The sequence below is a fragment of the Falco naumanni genome, chromosome 4, assembly GCF_017639655.2.
Source record: "Falco naumanni isolate bFalNau1 chromosome 4, bFalNau1.pat, whole genome shotgun sequence".
Taxonomy (NCBI): domain Eukaryota; kingdom Metazoa; phylum Chordata; class Aves; order Falconiformes; family Falconidae; genus Falco; species Falco naumanni.
Window position 1 is genome coordinate 678,258 of NC_054057.1, and position 8,236 is coordinate 686,493.

An 8,236-nucleotide genomic window follows, 5' to 3' on the forward strand; every position below is an offset into this window, starting at 1 on the left:
GGCTCTCCAGGAGCAACACTATCAGCATCTCCTCTGGGGTGGTGTGAGCGCAATGCAACACAACTCATACCACGCTGGAAAGAACAGACTTGAAATACAATACGTCATACCATGTATTACAAACAGCCCAGCAGAAAACACAAGACGTACCATAGGATACAAAATACAACCCTACGCACACCATACCCACTAGGCAGGAAATACAAGATACAACTCAAGAGACCCTCAGTACAATAAGCACTAAACCACGCAAAACCAAAACAATACAGCACAATATACAATCCTGACAAAGGTCGTGGAATACATACCCATGAACACAACACATTCTGTAGAATACACGCAACACACTGTACAAAAACTACACTACGCTACATTACATATGATGGAAGATATAATGCAGGACATACACTACAGATTTCAAAATAAAATACTAAATACAGAATGCAATACGAAATACTTATTGCATAAGATAAACAAGAGACTGTTATAAATCATTAGGATAGAACACATTATTGCACAGTAAATACCATATTACACAGAGCATAAAATAAATCTGACTCCACTCTACAAAGGACACATAGAACACAGGAAATACATTGCATAAAAAATTCTCTACAGAAAACACAATCCTTTCCATTTCATGGATACTACATAGTACATGCAGTACAAAACCTACAGTTCAATACACCTAAGACATCCCCTACAACACAAAATATAAGTACAATAGAAAATACATACAAAATGCAATACCTTACCATATGATACCATAGATACCGGACTTAGATTACATACCACACAATACATGCTAAATTATACCACACCTGCTAAAAAACCGCATGCATACCATACATTACAATGCATACCATGCAATACATACCAGACCGTTCCCCACACCATCGCCTAAATACCAGAGCATACCTGAATTACCCTGTAATAGCATACCATGCCATCCTACAGCATAAAAAAATATACCTTCCCATACTAAAAAAACCCACCACTATACATACCATACTGCAAATACAGGAAAGGCAATACAAAATGCAATATCACGCTTAACGTAAAACAACGCAGACCACACAATACCACACCCAATGCCAAACCACATCCCACACTACAGCCAATGCTTCTGGGGCAGCACAGCGAAGGGCTGCAAGGAGGCCTGGGCGGCACGATGAACAGCTCTGAGAAGGAGGCAAGATATAGGGCTCCTCAGGCATGGGGCAACAACGGGCTCCTCCACGGCAGCGTGATGAAGATCTCCTCTGGGGCGGCGCAAGGAGGGGCTCCTCCCGTGCAAAGCTAATAAAGGCCTCCTCAAGGGCGCTGCGATGAAGGGCTCCTCTGGCGCGCCACCATGAATGGCTCCTCTGGGGGGGTGCAAGAACCAGCTCCTCCGCTACCAAGCGACTAAGGGCTCCTCCAGGGTCACATGAGGTCACATAATTCCACCGAGCTATACAACCCCACTTCCCTCTGCCGTTCCTCAGACAACTTGCAATACACACCCCAGATACAATACAAAACAAAACAAGATAGACACCAGACATTCCATACCATACCCGACATACAAAACATACACTACAATTCCTAGAATAAACATAATAAATACCATACAACCTATAGAATACAAGAAAGCCAACAGATTACATACATAAATACCATACAATACAGAAAATACACGCTACAACACAAATAACAGCACACAAGACGGCACAAACTGAAGCACAATACAATACATATGAGACAATGTAAGAGCCCTACATAAAATACAGTACATACAAAACATACCAAACAACACAGGAAATCATACAGCACCACACATACCACACAATTTATGACAAACCACACCATACAAACCACAACACAATACACGTCATCCTAAAAAACACATCACAACACAGAGAGAATACAACACTACACACAAGAGACGGGAAATACTAAGCGTCAAATACCATGCAGACAGGGCATTACCAACCATCCAACAGAAAATACAGGGCATACCCCAGAATACAAGACAATACTATACATACCATACACACAACACACACAGAAGTGCATGATACACAACACAAAATACAATCTATGCAATACCAAACCGTACAACGGGAAACGCATACAACCCAAAATACAGTCCAATACAAAATACAACCCATACCACGCAATAAAATACAGACCACAAGAAACAATACATACATATTACTGTGCGTGTAATACTATGCCACACAACACAATGCGTAGAATTCTGCACAACACAGGCAATACACAATACAATATACAATCCAAAACAACCTGCAGTACAATATGGTACATACCCTGTGAGACAGACCATACAGTATCTACTACACCGTACGTACCATGCAACACAATACACAATACAAGAAAACACAGAATACAAAACACAACACAGAATGGAAAAAGTAGTATACAATAGAACACAAAATACAATAAAACACACAAGAGAATACAGTACATCTAATTACAAAATTCCCACACAATACATACAATAAATATACAACACATACAGTAGAAGTACTACACAACACAATGCACTAACACTAACAGAAAAAATATCATAAAAAGAGTACATACAATCCAATATGATACTACACATACAATACATACAGATACACACAACACAGTACATAAAACCAATACACGGAATACATACAGTGCAATACAAAATATAAATACCATACCATAGAATAGAAAATACAATACATACAATAGAAAATACCATACCACACTATACCATACAATGGATACCATACATGCAAGACATATAATATATTCCATAAAATACATGCCAAACAATACTATACATGCTGTACAATACAATGCATACCATGCGGTACATACCATATAACTAAACACCATACCCTAAACACTGTACAGTAGCATAGCCTACCATAGGCACAATACCATACCACACATACTATACCATACAAAATACACCTTACCATCCAAACCAAAACACCATACATACACTAACGGCAATACAAAATGCAACACAACGGTCAATGTAAAGTAATGCATAGAACACAGTACCACAGCCAGTTCCGTACCATATCCCGTACCACACCCAACACCTCTGGCACAGTATGCTGAAGGGCTCCAAGACCACCAAGAAACACAATGGAACTGTCAAAAAACACCAACTGGGGAATCACCCCAAAGAAACTAGGAAGAGAACGGCTCCTCCGGGGCCATGCAGTGAAGCCCCTCACCAGCGTTGTGTGGTGACGCACTCTAATAAAAGCTGGATGATGAAGCACTACTAAACAGATACACAGTGAATGAAGCTCCCCAGAAAATCCAGGTGGTGAACTGCCCAGGAAAGCCAGGCAGTGGAGGAACCCAACAAAGCCCCTCTGTGAAGGACTAGCTGGGCATTCAAGCATCCTCCAGGGCCTCATGCTGACGCACTCCTCACATGCTTCAAAACCCTTGTGAGCACTTCTAGAAAACAGCACTGAAATAGCTGTTCTTATCCTCAGTCAGAAATACCCAGCCAACAACCGTACAGTGATAATTCCTAGGAAGCTGCAGGAAAGTTCCTGAATGCATCCAAATTCATCACCTCCTAGGCCTTCCTGGGAAATTCCTCATTTCTCACTGGTTTTACTGTGCTAAAGAACTGCACTACACCATTCCCAGAATGGAAATGCTGCCTGCGTTTAGCCAGGCTACACCTCACAGGGACACAAAGGCCGCATCTCTTCCCGGACCACTGCTGTTGCACAGGGATCAGTCAACTTTGTGGGCAACAGAGTTGAGACGAAGCTATCCTCTTCAGTCTTTATCTTAAATATATACTACCTTTACAGGGAACATAGACATTCTCAAGGCCAAGGGAGGAAGGGCTTGTCCCTGCATGGCATTTAACAGTCTGTTCCAGAAGAAAAATAAAGTAGCGAGATTAATTTCTGGGCCCCAACACCACAATCCAGCATATCCTGTAAATGCAGACTTAAAGGGAAAGCAGTGAGCAAGCCACTGCACTTTAGACACGATCCTGCAACACCTTCATGCATACGAGGGCAGAGGGGTCTCCCCGGCAGCGAGTTACCTCCTCCCCCTGCCAGCAGCAGGGACAGAAGAGCGACAAGCACTCACACCATAAGCAAAGACATGTTTCTGACACTGCTTGGAAAAGACCACTCCACACCACCTGCTCACACACACGGAGCACCACAAAGCTGGGCAGCACTAAATTCAGCCTGCTCAGGCAGCTCCTGCTTGCCTCGGGGGTGATCCACATACCCTTCTCCCCACAGCCAGCACAGGAAGACTGGAGCTCCCTGAGCACAAAACCCTGGCATCGTTTCTACATGCACCCCAGGGTGTAGCGCAGGGCATGGGCCACGCTTCATTTATTCCACATGAAGAACTGCCTGAAGAACAGGTTCTGAATGGGCTGGCGCCCACGAGCCATCTTAGCTGCCCCTCACGTCAACAGCACATCCATAACCAGCTCCGTTTAGTTTTCAAATGCCAAGCGGTGTGTGCGTTCAACGGCCTCTTTTGAGGTGGAAACTGGCAGCACCAGAGGTCCCCGGTCCCTATCTCCAGTGCTCAGCCTCTGAACCGCGGGGCCTGATGCTAAACCACCCGGCGTGACACAGCGCCACAGCCCGGCGCACACTCGGGGCCTGTCACCGCGCCGGCTCCTCACGGCAGGGCCGGGCACAGGCTCCAGACCCGCAGGCAGGCTGCCCGCCGCCCGCTCCGGGGGAAAAGCGCCTTTCTCCCCTCGCCAGTCCCGCCGGACAAGGTGTTGGCTCACCCGGCCGTCCTCCACGAAACTGCCGCCGCCGCCGCCGCCTCAGGGCGCTGCCACCTCAGGGCGCCGCAGCCGCGTCCTAACGACAGCTCCGCGCGCGGCAGGAACCGCCCCTCGCACCGGCCGGTGCCGCCCGAAGTTTCCCGAAGCCGCGCGCGCTTCGCTCCCACCAATGGGAGGGGAGGGGAGGGGCGGGGCGGGGCGGCCCGGGCCGGAGCGGAGCCGGTGCCGACAGCCCCGGCCGGAGGCCAGAGCAGCCCACCCGCAGCTCTGGCGGGCCGAGGGAGGGGAGAGACAGCAGCGCCCGCGGCAGAGCCCGCCTGGCAGGGCTCGGCTCGCCCGCCCGCTCCTACCCAGCCCCCGTAACCCCGCACCTCAGCCCCGGCCCCGGCCGAACCCCACCTGAAGCCAAGCCTGGGGCGAGCCCCAGTCCCAAGCCGCAGACCAGCTCCTGCCTGTCCCGGGGAGGACTCGCTGAGGCGGCTCCATCCCGACACAGCCCGGCTCCGATGCCTCGCTGCGGCAAGAGCTCTGGCCGCGGCAGCTCCCCGCCGAGGGCAGCTCCCCCGGGGGCAGGGGCGGCTCGGCCACAGCGGCGGCAGCAGCGCCCGCCGGCCGCAGCCGCCCGCGGGGAGGCGCTGAGGCGCAGTGCCCTGGCAACAGGCAGACGCGCTCCGGGGAACCCCTCGGATTCCCTCTGCTATGACAAGGCGCCACCCCATTGGCCGGCGGCCTCGACGCCTCTGGGCCCAGCCAATGGCGAGCGCCCTGGCCCCCCGCCCGCCCGCCCGCCCGCCCGCCCGCCGGCAGCCCCGGGCCCGGCCAGGCTCGGCACAGGCCCAGCGAGGGGGGCGGCAGGCTCGGGGCTGCGGAGGCCGCGCACAGCTCGGGGCGGGAGCGGAGGGGCCCCCTCAGGGCCCGGTTTGAGTCCCCCTCGACTCCTTCCCCGAGAGGAGCCTGGTCACAAGGGGACGGCCACACGAGCTGGTCAAAGAACACAGCAGGGGTGTTGCAGAGGGCACCGCGTCCACAAAGGCCTCCTCAGGCGGCCACAGGGGGGGCAGCGGGCCTTCACCCCGCTGCAGGGAGAGGGGACTCGGCCAAGCCCTGTAACGTGCTTCCCTGTCAGCATCAACACCGCTCACGGTGACTCCCTTGAGCAAAACTATTGGGGGACAAACTTGGAAGAAACCTGCAATAAACTTTGTCAGAATCCACGGCTGAGCCTATGGAAAGCTCTTACTCCCTTGCCGTCTGCCCAGATGTCACGGCAGGATGGTAAAGAACTAAGAGGCAAGAAAAGCAGAGAAAAATCAAATTCAATTGAAAATAAATTCCTTTAGTTTAAAAATGAAATCGCATTAGTTTAACTAATGAACTCCTTTTCAGGTCCCACTCCAAGATTAAGTCATTATCCAAGAGTTACGTGTATTCGGGCCACCACAACAAAAAATGGCAATAAAGAGAGGACTGTGCGATAGGAGCAGCAGAGCAGCTCCCTCCTCTAAGCCCCTGTCAAGGGCAGGTACCTGGGCACGGACCCCAGACGGCCTCCGCGCCCCCTCACCTGCCATGCCCATGAACAGGCCAGCAGAGGTTTGTCTCTGCAATCACTGACCGTCGGTGGAAAACCCCTCCCAGGATCATGCCTGGGCTGGGGTCTCCTGTCATTCTCACCCGAAACAGTGTCCGTTTCTGAGGATCACTCTTCCAGAAAGACATAAGCCAAGGAGAAAGCAGCCAGAGGCTATGGTTAAGAAGGGTCAGGGCTTCGGGAAACAGGGTCTCACAGGATTAATCATAGGGTGAATGGACTTGTTTAACATCAGCATCTTCTTAACAGAAGAGCTGTCTAAAGGCCTTTAAATATTTAAAAGGATGCTACAAATCAAAAGGTAATTAACTTCTCCCCATGCTCTGGGTTGAGGGCACTCCGTGTTGACCAGGCTTTCAATGAAGCAAAGGAAATGCATTTGAGGCGTTACGGAAGGAGAATTTGGGGGCAGTTTGAGAGCAGTCTGTAGCACCACAAGATAAAAGGAGGGAGGAGTTACGGTCTGCGCCCCATCACACAAGGAACAGAGGCTTGCACATCTTAGCCATATTATTAAAACAGATGGGTACCCTCTCAGGTGGCAGCTGGAGGAGAAGCACTTCCTACTCACTTCATTTGAAGTACAGTATTTCAAAATGGATTTTCTGGGGAGGAGGCAGGGGGGTAAAGATTTCACCAGTTGCTTTTTTTCAGAGCAAATAAGCATGTATTACAGGGTAATGTGATGCAGAGTCTACGTGGTGAAACGTTACCCTCTGCCTTTCTGGGTAACTTGAAAATTTTCAGGGTCTCCTGAGTGCCCGGGTACTCTCATCTGTATCTCCAACAGAGTAGTTTCGATCAGCATTCCAGTATCCTGGAGTTACCAGTTCATCCTGCCAGAAGAACAAAAATGCATCCTGCTGTTAAGGAAAGAATACAAGAACAGGGAAATGCACTTCAACAGAGAGAACTTCAACCTACCAGCACAGAGCAGCTCATGACGGCTTTGACTGTCCCAGTGTGCTGCTTTGGTCATACGCAAGTTTTTCAGTCCCGATGTATCAGTAATAAAACTTGATCTATCATGCAACATCAAAATTTACTTCCAAATGTGCTTTTGTGATTACAGATCTGACTGGGAGCCTCCAGCAATAAAAAGCTATTTCTGCTTTCAAAGTAAAGGCTAGTAGCTCCTGTGAGCAGCTTAAATAGCCATTCACAGACGAATGCTGTGATACAGAATGCTTTAGCTTGAGGAAGGTTATGGCCACAGAAATCACTGTACAAAACACCAAATGGATTCTTTCTGTATGGAATAACTTGAGCAAACAGTTAAGCCGCTGGCCAACAGAAGCTGATGTTCTCCAAATTCGCAAGAGTTCCCCATCATAAATGTTTGTATTTTTGACATCTACAATTTTTGAGAGAAGCTTCTGACACACAATTGGCAGAAGATGGTCCCCACATCCAAAAGCACCCAATGCCAGCTTGCAGCAACAGCCATTTCATTTTAAGCAGAGCACATTGAGCCACACAGCTGAAAAGCTTGAGTGTATTTGAATGTCTGTCTCCAGCTCCCAGGGGAGCCAGAGCCACACAAGAATAATTCCCCTGCAGAATTTCCAGATTGTGTCCAAAAAGGTGCCAAATTCACATGGCTCCAGTCACCTGCCCTGAAACACACTAAAACTTTTACTTTCCTGAAAGCTCAGGCGTGCTGCAAACACACAGAAGGCAAGATCCTTCAACAGTCTTTAGAAATCAGAGACACAGGCAAACGTTTTTCCCGCAGTATGTTACAAGTTTAATTGTGCAAAAATACAGTCATCAAGACTTAAGCTTTGTTGTAAACTGAATGTAATTCCAGTGAGGTACAGGCATGGAAAGAGGTCCTACTGTAATTACAGCAAATACACCAT